Genomic DNA, 12636 nt, shown 5'->3' on the forward strand with positions numbered 1-12636 from the left:
GGTTATTTGTAATTGTGATCCCTAAGTATTATGTTCAGTTTACACCCTTCAGATTTGTGTGACTTACCACGTAATCGAAATTTAGCTAATTTCTTTTAGTACTCATGTGAATAACTTCGCACTTTTCCTTATTCAGGGTCAATTGCCACTTTTCGCACCATACAGATATCTTATCTAAATCATTTTGCAAGTCGTTTTGATCGTCTGATGACTTTACAAGACCGTAAATGACAGCATCATCTGCAAACAATCTAAGACGGCTACTCAGATTGACTCCTATGTCGTTAATATAGATCAGGAACAATATAGGGCCTATAACACTTCCTTGTGGAACGCCGGATATTACTTCTGTTTTACTCGATGACTTCCAGTCTATCACTACGAACTGTGACCCTTCTGACAGGAAATCACGAATCCAGTCGCATAACTGAGGCCATACTCTGTAGGCACGCAGTTTGGTAGAAGACGCTTGTGAGGAACGGTGTCGAAAGCCTTGTGACTTGAGCAGTATTCCAGTCTGTAGGTACGGATCTTTCTGTGACAGATGGTTGTATGTAATTGCTAAATATCGAGCTATTTTTCCAGCTTGTATACATGACTGGTATACAATCTGGACCAGAGGCCTTGCCTTTATTAAGTGATTTAAGCTGCTTCGAGACTGAATTTCGTTGTGGAAATTATTAAAAGCATGTCGCATCGACGTACGCACCATATTTCGAACTTCCGTAAAACTTTACCAGTCTTGGGCGTACGCATAAGAACTGACGGCTAATATTCAGTTTAAATACGCCATATGCTATACAAACACGACTGGAAACGTGAAGCACAACCGTTTACTTAGAAAGCACACTCCAAAGCAAGTGAAAATGGCAGTCGAAGCTTTCGTTTCGTTCAGAGACATACTTACATGTCCCTACTGCAGGTAGCAGCATTGTCCACTCTAAAGAACTGCACAATCCCGTTTTGCCCTGCTACCGTCTATCGCGTTAATGGGACCTACGCAGAATGCCATTCCATTCAGAACGAAACTATATCCAGCGCAGCGGTACACTGAGGCAATGGAGATGTTACATCGTGTGCAGAGGGTTACGGCTGTTGAACGAGCAAGGCGTTGCGGGAAAGACATCCATTGCCGTACTCAAGACAGAAGCACAATATTCATGTCGACAAAAGCATTGGGTCAGCCACGTTGTTTCTTATCCATAAGAAGCTTGAAATGACGATGCTAACGCCGGTAAATATTAGACTACTTTATGCAGCACAGAGACCTGTCTGGGACCATTCCAGAACATCACAAATCGCTCGCAAGTCTTTGCAGGAGATCGTGAAACAGGGTTTAAAGTTTCATCTTTACAAATCGCAAGTGGCTCATCAATCACGGCCGGGAGATAAACTGAAGTTTCACAAGTTGTGGGATGGTTCCTAATGTCGTGCCGTATCTCGTTTTGCCTGGCATGGAACAGCAAATCGACGTGGCGGGGACAGCAGGGCGGTGGAAATCGCTTGCAAAGATGTGTAGCCATTAGGCCCCTATAGCCGTTTGTAATGGCTTGTTGCCACCGCACGGCTTTGTGCACGTATTGGGCTCTCGATGATGTCTCATAAACTTTGTATATCTTTTTTTTATTTTACGCGTGTAGTTCCGTAGGACCGAATCCAGGAGCAAATCTCCAATGTCATAGCACGTGTCGGTAGATGAAATTACAACATAAAAGTAATAATAGATAAAAAATCTTTATGAACCTAAAAAAAAGACAAGCCATATGTTTACGTAAGCGCTACCAATAATATAACGCAGGAATAAGCTTAATTTTTCAAGAAACGGAAGGACAGAACGGAAGGGGTGACCCATTAGGAAACTCTTCAGTTTCTATTTGAGAGCGCGTGGCTTAGTGCTAAGGTTTCGGAACTCTTGTGGTACCTTACTGAAAATTGATGATGCGGTTTAATGCACACCTTCCTGCACAAGGACCAATGAAGTGCGATCCAAACGCAGATTGGATTTCTGCCTTGTATTAACTGAGTGAAAGCTGCTAATTCTTGGGAATAAACAGATACTGTTAACAAGGAACGACAGGAGTGCCCAATGTCAGACTACTGAACAGGAGTCGGCAAGAGGTTCGCCAACTTACACGTCTTATTGCCTGAACCGTCCGTTTCTGAGGCAAAAATATCCTTTGAGAATGGGAAGAGTTGCCCCAAAAATACAATGCCACACCTCATTAGCGAACCCTCACCTGCTTCAGGTGCCGTTCGAGTAGTCAAAATGGCAGCATTAAGACCTAGAACAAAATCCTAAACGTGGGCTTTCCACGAGAGTTTACTACCTACCTATAACACCTAGAAATTTGAATATTGAGTTTCACTAGTTACATACTCATTCTGTGAAATTGAAATATCACTTTTTGCTGAATCGTGTGTTAGAAATGTAAAAACTGTGTCTTACTGTGATTTAGCGATAGTTTATTTTCTACAAGCCATGAACTTACGTCATGAACTGCACAATTTGAAACAGAGCCAGTGTTGCAGACAACATTACTTACTACCAAGCTAGTGTCACCAGCAACAGAAATATTTTAGAATAACATGTAGTACTAGATGGTATATCATTTATATAAATAAGGAACGGGAGCGGCCGCAGCAGTAATGCCTGGGGCGCACCACGTTTGACCGTACCCCACTCAGACTTCACATCATAGTCATTAACAACACAGTAGATAGCCGGCCGAGGTGGCCGAGCGGTTCTAGGCGCTACAGTCTGGAGAGCGCGACCGCTACGGTCGCAGGTTCGAATCCTGCCTCGGGTATGGACGTATGTAATGTCCTCAGGTTAGTTAGGTTTAAATAGCTCTAAGTTCTAGGGGACTGATGACCTCACAAGTTAAGTCCCATAGTGCTCAGAGCCATTTCAACCATTTTTTGAATACAGTGGATAATAAACGTTTGCTCTCTGTTGTTAAAGTGAGAGGTACACCACTGGTGAGCTACTCCCCGTTTTCCGTAATAGTCCAACTTATGGAGTAATATATTGCGATCAACACAATCAAACGCCTTAGTTAAATAAAAAAAAAGATGGTTAGCTTTCGAAACCTAATGCTTAATCCATCCAGTACCTCACAGAGAAAAGACAATAGAGCATTTTCTGTTGTTAAGCCACTTCTCAAAACGAACTGTACATTTTATAGCAAATTATGTGAAACCAAATCTTCAATTATCCTTACATACATAGGCTTTTCAATAACTTTAGCAAAAAGCTGTGAGGGCATAGAAGTAGGTCTAAAATTATGTGTATTATCCCTTCCTCCCTTTCTATAAAGTGGATTTACTACTAAGTATTTTAATCGTTCTGGAAATTGGCCATTCTTAAAGGAAAAATATGGCCAAGTACAGGATAACATGTGCAGCACAGTACTTGGATATTCTACTAGGTACCCATCATCTCCTTAGTCTTCAATGATTTATATACTGTCTCAATATTCCCCTTGTCAGTATCACAAAGGAGTATTTCAGACATCAGTCCCGGAAAGGCACTTGCCCTGTTCGCTGCTGACATTGTCCATTAATGCCGAATTACACCGCACTGTCTTCACAGATAAATTGGTCCTACGTCTAAATTGATTTCTGCGGTTACTTCACGCAGTGTTGCCTATATTCAGCCCTTTCAACACTTGCACGCAAGCACCGTTACTGTCGGCCTTTAATTGAAGACAATTGGCCACCGTGTTGTCCGTAATGAGAGGTAATTACGTAAATTTGGTAGTCTCGGCACACTTTTAACACAGTGGATTTCGGAATGCTGAATTCCATAACGATTTCCTAAACGGAATGTCCCATGCCTCCAGCTCCAACTACTATTATATTTATTCCGGTCGCACGGCCATAATCACGTCGGAACACAATTTCACGTAAATCACCTGTGTACAGATGACAGTTCCACCAGTGCATTGTTTTGTATATCTTGTGTACGTAATATTGCCACCTCCTGTACATGTGCATATCGCTATATCGTGACTTTTGTTACCTCAGTGTATCGTGAGTAAGCCCAATTTCACCACAACGTCAATGGTCAGAACCGTCAAGGATTAGGCGTTGCTGACAAAAATTGTGATGTCTGATAATACAACCTTCCATCTGAGCAGGTTTTTCTTTAAACAAAACTTCCGATATCATTGGGACACAATGGTGCACGTCATTCTTAAAAAGGTCTGGTTCATTAACCCGAATTCCTAGAAATTTCGCTCAGTGGAAGAGGAGTCAAAGTAGACACGTCTGTCGGCTTGTTCGTAGATATTCACCGTTTCTCAGTGAAACATTATGAGAGTTTTGTATGTAATTTAGGCGTTTTTTAGCGGTCTATATATCCAGCGCATCTAGTGTCACAACGGCTAGCATCGGATCTCTCACTTTTACGTAACATGTTCAAAACTCGATTATCGTTTTTATTTACTTTATTCATTTATCTAGTGATCGCTATAGAAGATTACTACACGAATGTTTCTTTTCCAGTGAGTCGATACAAGTGCCTTACGTTAGTCGTAAAATTACAAGTCGTGTCATAACATGGGTCATATATTATTTGTATAAGAAATCTGTGTATGGTATTTTCAGGGGTTGCAATATCTTTAAATTCTCAAATCCCCGTATATTATATTCTTTCGTTAATTCTTCATAAAGATTTTGTACATACCCCTTTATTACACCGATTACATTTCTTGGTATTAATCTTACTCGGGAATGAAACGTAATTAACATTGCTGCAGATTTCGCGGTAAACCGCGCATAACGGATAACTTTAACAATAGCTGGCGCTTATTTTGAGCTCCCTTCAACTGAGCGAAGTTGTGCAAAATCGTGTTATGGCACCTGCCTTGCTCTCCTCGTAAGATAGGTGAGAGTCCTCAACAGGCAAGAAGTCCGACCGGTCATCCGGTAGCTCCGAAACGTGAAAGAAATGCTGCTGCCTTTTAAATACAATATCCGCCCAAGAGTACAAGGGGCTTACAATAATCCATGCGAATGTGGCAGCAGTTACGTGGGGCAGTCTGTACGGATTGTTGCCGATTTCTATGTTCAAAATAAACGTCGACTCAATTATAGATGTTTTGAAAAATCAGTAGAGGCCGAGTGCAGCCTGTTGAATAAACTCAAAATTAAGTCTGAAGTTATGAGAATTCGTGACCTTGATTCGAACTATTTTCAATGTGGTATTATAGTGACAGTGTGAAATAGACCGTGGGACAAAAATGTCAATAGAGCCCTCGGCTGTGCACATAGCAACGCATGGAAATACGATCCCGATAAAGAAAGAGCGCAGAGGAAGACTTCTCGTGGCTTACCTCTCGATGCGATTGGTGGCTCTGCCAGCAACGCCGGTTGGAGAGCGCAGCCGTAATCTATAGATGTACATGGCGCCACTGCAGTATGTGCCACCTCTGTGGTGTAATCCTGTCGTAATCCAAACGATCGGATGCCGGTCTCTGTCATGAAAGTAAGAGACTCTCCAGTTTCACAGTCCGGCTAGCGGCGTGGGCGTGACAACGTTCAGGCGCAAGGTCATGACCTTAAATTAACAAGAGCCCTCCACCCGTTTTTCATCAATAGAAACATGTGGGCGGACATCAAACTGCGCCTCTAATAGTACACAATACATCCATCACGTACATACGGAAGCACAGCGTGGGCGACAATTACAAAAAGCGAAAGGAAACCCTGCCAAGCATCGAAAACAAGTTCTTCCGCTGGAGCCTCCATCCCCCCCTCTTAATAGAATTGTGGTGCTGCTCCTGAAGGCATTCCTCAGAGACTTATTCCATCGGCTCTACACGAAACGTGACACCGTTCGTGACACATCTGCAGGCCCGTAGACAGTTGGAACAACCCACCCTCGCTAGTGGTCTCGTTATCCGACCCTCCTCACCATTTTAGGCGGAGTCGGATAATGACCTTGTTTATTCCAAACGAGGACCAAACTAGAATCAGAGTCAAAAAACACCTTCACAGAGGGTATGAACCACCATCGTCAACCGAAATGAAGATCTAAATACAGACCAAACTAGCAACAGAGAGAAACAACACCTCCAAGTAGGATGTGCCCTGACAGAATAGAAGAACGGCAAGCGACTTCTAGTCTCTCAGAATGCATCTGCAACGTGAATGATTCAGCAAAAGCTTGTGATTTGATTCCAATTTGACGCGGCAAGTTAACCGAGGACGCCGTCATGAACGACCTCATAGCCTTATAAAGTTACGTATCTCTTTGGTAGTTTGCAGGTACTACTGCAGTCCTGGTACACACTGAGACCTCAGATCTAAAGAGAAGAGAAAAAATGGTGTAGTCAACTGAAAAAGTGATCGTGCTGTAAACAAGTTTCTGCTTTCATCGGGGAACAGCGAATCAGTAATTCATGCTAAGTAGATGGAAGACAACGGTAACAACGCACAATCGCATGACACAGTTGCTACTTAACCCAGGTACTTCCCGTGTGGTTAAAGAAATCTGAAAACGAAGAAGAGAGTGGCAGACCATCTCTGAGCGAAGAATCAGGAATCGCAGGAAGGCTGCTTGTTGCCAAAAAGCCAGGATGTCACAGTCGAGGCGAAAATGGAGAAATGGAAGTATTATAGATCAGTTTTTCTTATCTTGCACGAAATTTATACTTGACAAAGGGCGCCCCCTTGCATTGGGTTTCGCACTTGTTCTCATTCATTCAAGCATCCTGCCAAGGCAGCTGAGGAAATGTTAAAGCAGTGTCAGACTAAGACAGACGACGTCTTATACTATTTTCAACAATACCGTTAGCTGTATTTTCATCATCAGTTCATTGGCAACTAGTTTCGACTTTACACTTCGTCATCATCAGACCACAAGTACATAGTGGCTGAATTTTGGGTTCTCCCCGTGTGTGGTTGTTCGCAAGAGCTGATGGGGACACTGGTTACTTACACGTGGTAGTATTTGATGGGTGTCTTTCAGCAACATTCAGCTAGTATGTTTTCTTGGGACTTGATGATGACGAAGCGTATCGTTAAAACCGGTTGCCAACAAATTGATAATGAAATTATAGCCGTCGGTAGTGTTGAAAATTGTAATACAGTAGACCGCCGATTATCCGAACTAATTGGGGGACATGGGTGTTCGTAAAACTGGTTTGTTCGGATAATCGAACTGTTCACGTTTATTTGCCAAAAGAAGTACTGTACAGTAAATTTATGCATAAAAACCGGCATCTCTTTTAGTATTACAAAGTAACATACAAAGGCAACTTCAGTAGGAATATATAGTGTGTGGCACAGTTTATTAAACAAAAATATATACATATAACATAGGCATTTTTCATGAACGCTTCACACAGTATACAAAATTAACGCTTAAAAAAAAACCTTTATTTTGGTCTGTCTAAGCAAGCCTACACGCTTACGAGCAGCTAAGTCACGTACTTTTTTCATTACAGATATCTGGTCACTTTCGTCTTGGGTTTCAAACCATCGCAAGACAGTATCTAAACAAGTGAACGCCTCAGAAGCTGTTGGTACACTTTCATATTCACTTTCTGGAGCACTGATTGATGAGATGGTGGCGGCGTCATCTTTATCAGTGACGACGTTTACAATGTCGCTGTCGTGCATGATTTGGTGTCCTGGATCTGCATCTTCGATATTCATCCATTTATGAACGTCTTATTCATCACATTCGTGGCAATGTATTTCTTTTAGCATACCGAGAATCTCGTCATTTTCAGTCATACCTTGTGAATTTTCTCCTGTGTCCAATTTTTATTCCAGGCTTTCTTCAAATTCTCTTCCTTTACAATATTCCTTGTTGCACTGATCATGTAGGACGCGTCTTTCAAGTCAATATTCTTATGATTTCTTAAAAGACTTTCTTCTCCATTCTCTTCTCTAACAATAACTTACGCAACAATTCTTTCCTGTAATATAGTTTGAAAGTCTCAATAACGCCTTGATCCTTGGGCTGTAATAAGGAGGTTACGTTAGGTGGAAGAAATATTACCTATGTGAACTCGTCTTTTTCGTTTAAAATATCACATGTCGGATGAGTTGGTGCATTGTCAAGGAGAAGTAGTGTTTTCTCCCTCTTCCCATTATTTAGCTGATGAGCTTTTGCAGAGTGTACGAAAACGTCCAGAAACCACTTCATAAAAATCGTACTATCCATCCAGGCACTCTTTTGTGAAGTGTACCCAGCACACAAGGCTGACATATTAACGTGCTTGAAACAACGCGGTTTTTTACTTTTACCAATGACGAACACAGGGAGTCGGTGACTTCCAGTAGCATTAGCACAAGCTAAACTGTAATATGGTCCTTGCTGGTTTTGGGATCAGGTGCTGCTTATTCATGACGTGAAACAAGAGTTTTTCTCGGAAATGCTTTCCAGGTAAGTCCAGTTTCGTCAGCATTGTAAACGTTTTCGAGAGCATAATCTTCTACCCTTAACACGTCCCTTAGTTTGACTTTGAAAGAATCATCTGCTGAAGAATCAGCCGACAGTTTTTCTCCCTGTATTGTTAGCTCACGAATGCCATGTCTTGACTTGAAGCGTTTTAGCCAGTCCGTGCTCGCTTTAAAGTTCGAGGGCCCTCCAAGTTTTTCGTTGAACTGCATTGCTTTCTCACACAGAATGGGAGCTGAGATAGGGTGCCTTCCGATCTCTTTTGTGTAAACCACTAGTAAACAGCATCATCTAGATCTGTGTTTGTGGCGAGGTTCATAGTTTTGCGGCTTGTTGATCCGTCAGTAGAATCAAGCATAGCTATAAAATTTGCTGTACTCGTCTTTTGTTTTTTATACCGGTAAGTGTCGCCTTTCCCACCTTGTACTCATTGGATAAAGTGGTTGCAGATTCTCGTACTTGTCCCTCATAGAAAGGACACCACGTTTACGTTTAAGCATTTTGTATTGTCAAGTGCACTTCTTCACGCAGCAGCACACAAGTGGTCGTAGCAGAGTACAGAAGGTGACTGTTTGCACCGTGAGAAGCTCTTCTTGGGGACGCGCAGTCCTTCAAACTGCGCGGAGCGGCACGCCTCAACTGTAAGCTGGCGTAGTTGTTGCTGTGAACAGCTGTGAAACTGCCGCTACTTCTACCGCCAGGCCAAACCGACAGAAGTGTGCTGATTGTTGAAACACTGCAACTGGCTGCTTGGCCGGTCAGCAGTGCCTTGTGAAAGCCCCATTAGAAGCCATGTTCCGCCAGCGGTGGCCCAGTGCGGCGACTACTGTGGGAAACTTGGTTTGGAGTGAAAGGGATGAGGGATGGTTGGGTGGGAGAGTAACAGGTGTGAGCGAGTACACAGTTCAGTTAAGCGGTCGTTCGGTTGACCGACGTTCGGATAATCGACGCTCTACTGTACTCATATCAGCTGTGGTCCTCGCTTCCTCTCTAATAAGGATGAATATGCCAAAACATGATGACTTTAGCTGCCTAATAACCTCGATTAGTATTGGGTGCATCACTATGACTTAACGCGAAAATAGGGAACACCAGCAGCGAAAATATGTCGATCGACCATCGTCAAAAAAGTTGAAAGGTGGTGCTCGTAATTTTTCTGGGGTGCCATGGTGTGTAGCAGCAGGACATGCTTCTAAGAAACGATCGGACACCGGAGCACATTACCACAGTCTACTGCAACCGTTACGTTAGGCTGCCGTAGTGCCCTAAGAAGTTGTCGAAGGACGTGTTTTGCTCCTCGACGACGGCTCAATCCGTTATGCACGTACGTCATACATTAAGCCGCTGCTCTGGGCTATCAAACGTCGGCTCACTTCCCCCATATTCTCTTCACGTGACGCCCAGTTGTTTCTCCCTGCTTACTGTGTTGAAGAAATTGTTGCTCAACTTGGACTTCCGGATGACGAGGTGACTTAGCAGGTGCAAGTGTTACTGAAAAGCCAAAACGCAGTCATCTACAAACAGATGTTTGACATCATGGGGAATCTGAACGTCTTTCTAGAACACCCTAATTGAGTCAATCACAATACCCGTTTCTAGATGAACGTTAAAATGGATGGTTGCCTTTCGATCCTCGACATGTCGATTGGATGGAAGGTTGGGACTAACTTTTTATGGGAACTTACTGCCGTTGACACATCTACAGGCTGATACTTGTGACCATTGGGCTCAGCGTGAAGGGTACTTCGTATATTGGTTCACAGGGCCAACGTCATTTCTGATCCTGACACTTTTCCAGCTGAGTTAACCAATCTTAAGGTCACCTTGGGTTTTAAATACCCTCGCGCAATGATTACTAATGTAACTTTGCCTTGAATATGACAAGTTTGTTACCTGTCAAAATTTTGGCAGTTGTCGACGGCGTCACTCGGAGCATTCGCATAAGATATTTAAACAATGTATACGCCAAGAGATACTGAGTTTTCACGTCAGCAAACAAGGTCATCAGCAGTTCATCTATCGTTGATAAAAGTGTGTCACATTGGCAGATGAATCTGGAGAGAGGGACCTGTACCATCGCCAAGTTTTATTACTTCAGCTTGAGGTTTTCGAGGTGATAGTTGAAACTTTGCAACTACTTCTGGCAGAACTAGCTGTTGGATGTGTATTTGATACTCTAGATTTGTATTTACTCATAGCTGTTTCGATAGTTTTTTGTGAGTAACTACTGCAGTTCATTGATAGTTTAATATGTCTTATGTTGTTGATAGGTGCCAATGTTCAAATCTCAAGTACTGATATTAAAACATGAAACGTTTAGAGTCGTGTCAGCCCAGAAGTCTTAGTCGGGATTTGATTTGTGAACATCAAAAATTTGAAGTTATCACATCAGGTTAAAGTGCAGGTTTACATACGTTGGTTCGATGACTGTGTTCTTCAATATAAAAATTGGGGTATGGAGCCCTTCATAGGTCTGTAATAGAACACGAACTGCTTCATTTTTAAAATATTACATGTCCAGTCACATAAATGTGACCACCTGTCGAAAGACTGACAGAACCACCTTCTCCTGCCCGAATGTTGCAATATGTGGAGGAAGAAAATCAACGAGGTTCTGCATTTTACAGACAGGGATCTGCAGTCATGCCGACTCCAATGTGGAGACCAGTTCGTTGCCCCATCTTGCTGGTGGAAACAATCGTGCCAAAAAAAAAAAAAAAAAAGTACTATTCGAGGTTGTCGCCATGAGTACATACGAATTTCTGTTCATCCATTCTGACCTCCGAATCATAAGATCACATAGGTAATTCCATGAAACTATGTTTCAGAGCATAACGCCCCCTCCTTCTGCCTCGAGCCTTCCTTGCAAAGTGTTTGCTTTCAGACTTTTCATGGAGCATAAAACGTGATTCATCTGAAAAGCACCCGTCGGAACCCAGTGGACGTTACGGTATTGGCTTTCAAATTCTAGCCTTAGTCGCCGATGAAAGACATTCAGCGTGGGAGTATAAACCAGGCGCCTGCTGCAGAGTCCCGTATACAGATACGCCCACTGAACGGACATTGAAGTCACGCTACCAGAAGCAAATTAGTTCAACCGGGCGGTCAGTTGCCCATCTATGCTATTCGCACGTACACATCCCCACAGCTATTCTTCACCCCTGTTATCTATGGCTCGTGCAGCACCATAGTCGCCTCAGAGATGACTTTGGATAGCCTTATTTGGCCTTGCAAGGTATACTTTAACCACGGTGGCACAGGAACAGTCCACACACTTAGCTGTATCGGAAATGTTTCCACACTACGCCCGGAAGCTAATAATCATGTCCTTTTGAACGTCAGATAAATCGGTCCGTTTTTGCTTCACGCCGACTGCACATTTTTCCTCGTCTGCTGCCACCTGCTATCTTAGAGGGGTATAGGGGTAGATACTTCTAGAGGTGACTGAGGAGTATGTACTGAAAGACTATGAATTAACATTTACTTTGTTTGCAGGTTTGTTAGTACGCTAGGAAACGTAAGCCGTTAAATCGTATTTACCACTGGGAAGCAGGTCACCTATAGCGGTGTAGTTGTGTGGAGGCAAAAAGATAATCTATTGCGACATGCGTAGTGCACTGTATGATGCAATTGTGACGCTCAGAATACATCTGGTAGTAAATTAGGTGATGTGTTTGCGGGAAGACATTTAGAGACATAGAAAAAACTAATTACATACTAATTTTGGTACACATACTTCTAACACCCTATATAAAGTACCATAACACATGTTATTAAATGTTGAAATACACAGGTATTATTTGCTTCTCTGCAAATCTCTGTCGTCCTATCCTGTCCAATATTTCTAGGAAAATATCGCTAACAACTTTAATCAAAGCTACATGAACGCAAGTTGCTGGAGAGTGTAATTCTCATACAGGTAAGCACAGGGCGCTGGAAAGGTGTGTGTGTGTGTGTGTGTGTGTGTGTGTGTGTGTGTGTGTGTGTGTGTGCGCGCCTATTTCTATTGTAGTGTCCCTGTTTTGGTTTAAAAATGCATCAGTTTGATTATTACATACCTCAGTTCGTCAGATGTATGAGAGTGATCAACATTCAGTAATTCAGAACTAGTACAATTATTTGACAAACATTTAAACCTTGACATTTTAAGTTCGTACTCACACTCGTCGGTGTTGTATAATCCCTGTTTCAATATGGTTAGTATGACTGTGGATTGTTCTCCA

This window comes from Schistocerca gregaria, chromosome 6 (genome assembly GCF_023897955.1).
Source record: "Schistocerca gregaria isolate iqSchGreg1 chromosome 6, iqSchGreg1.2, whole genome shotgun sequence".
Taxonomy (NCBI): Eukaryota; Metazoa; Arthropoda; class Insecta; order Orthoptera; family Acrididae; genus Schistocerca; species Schistocerca gregaria.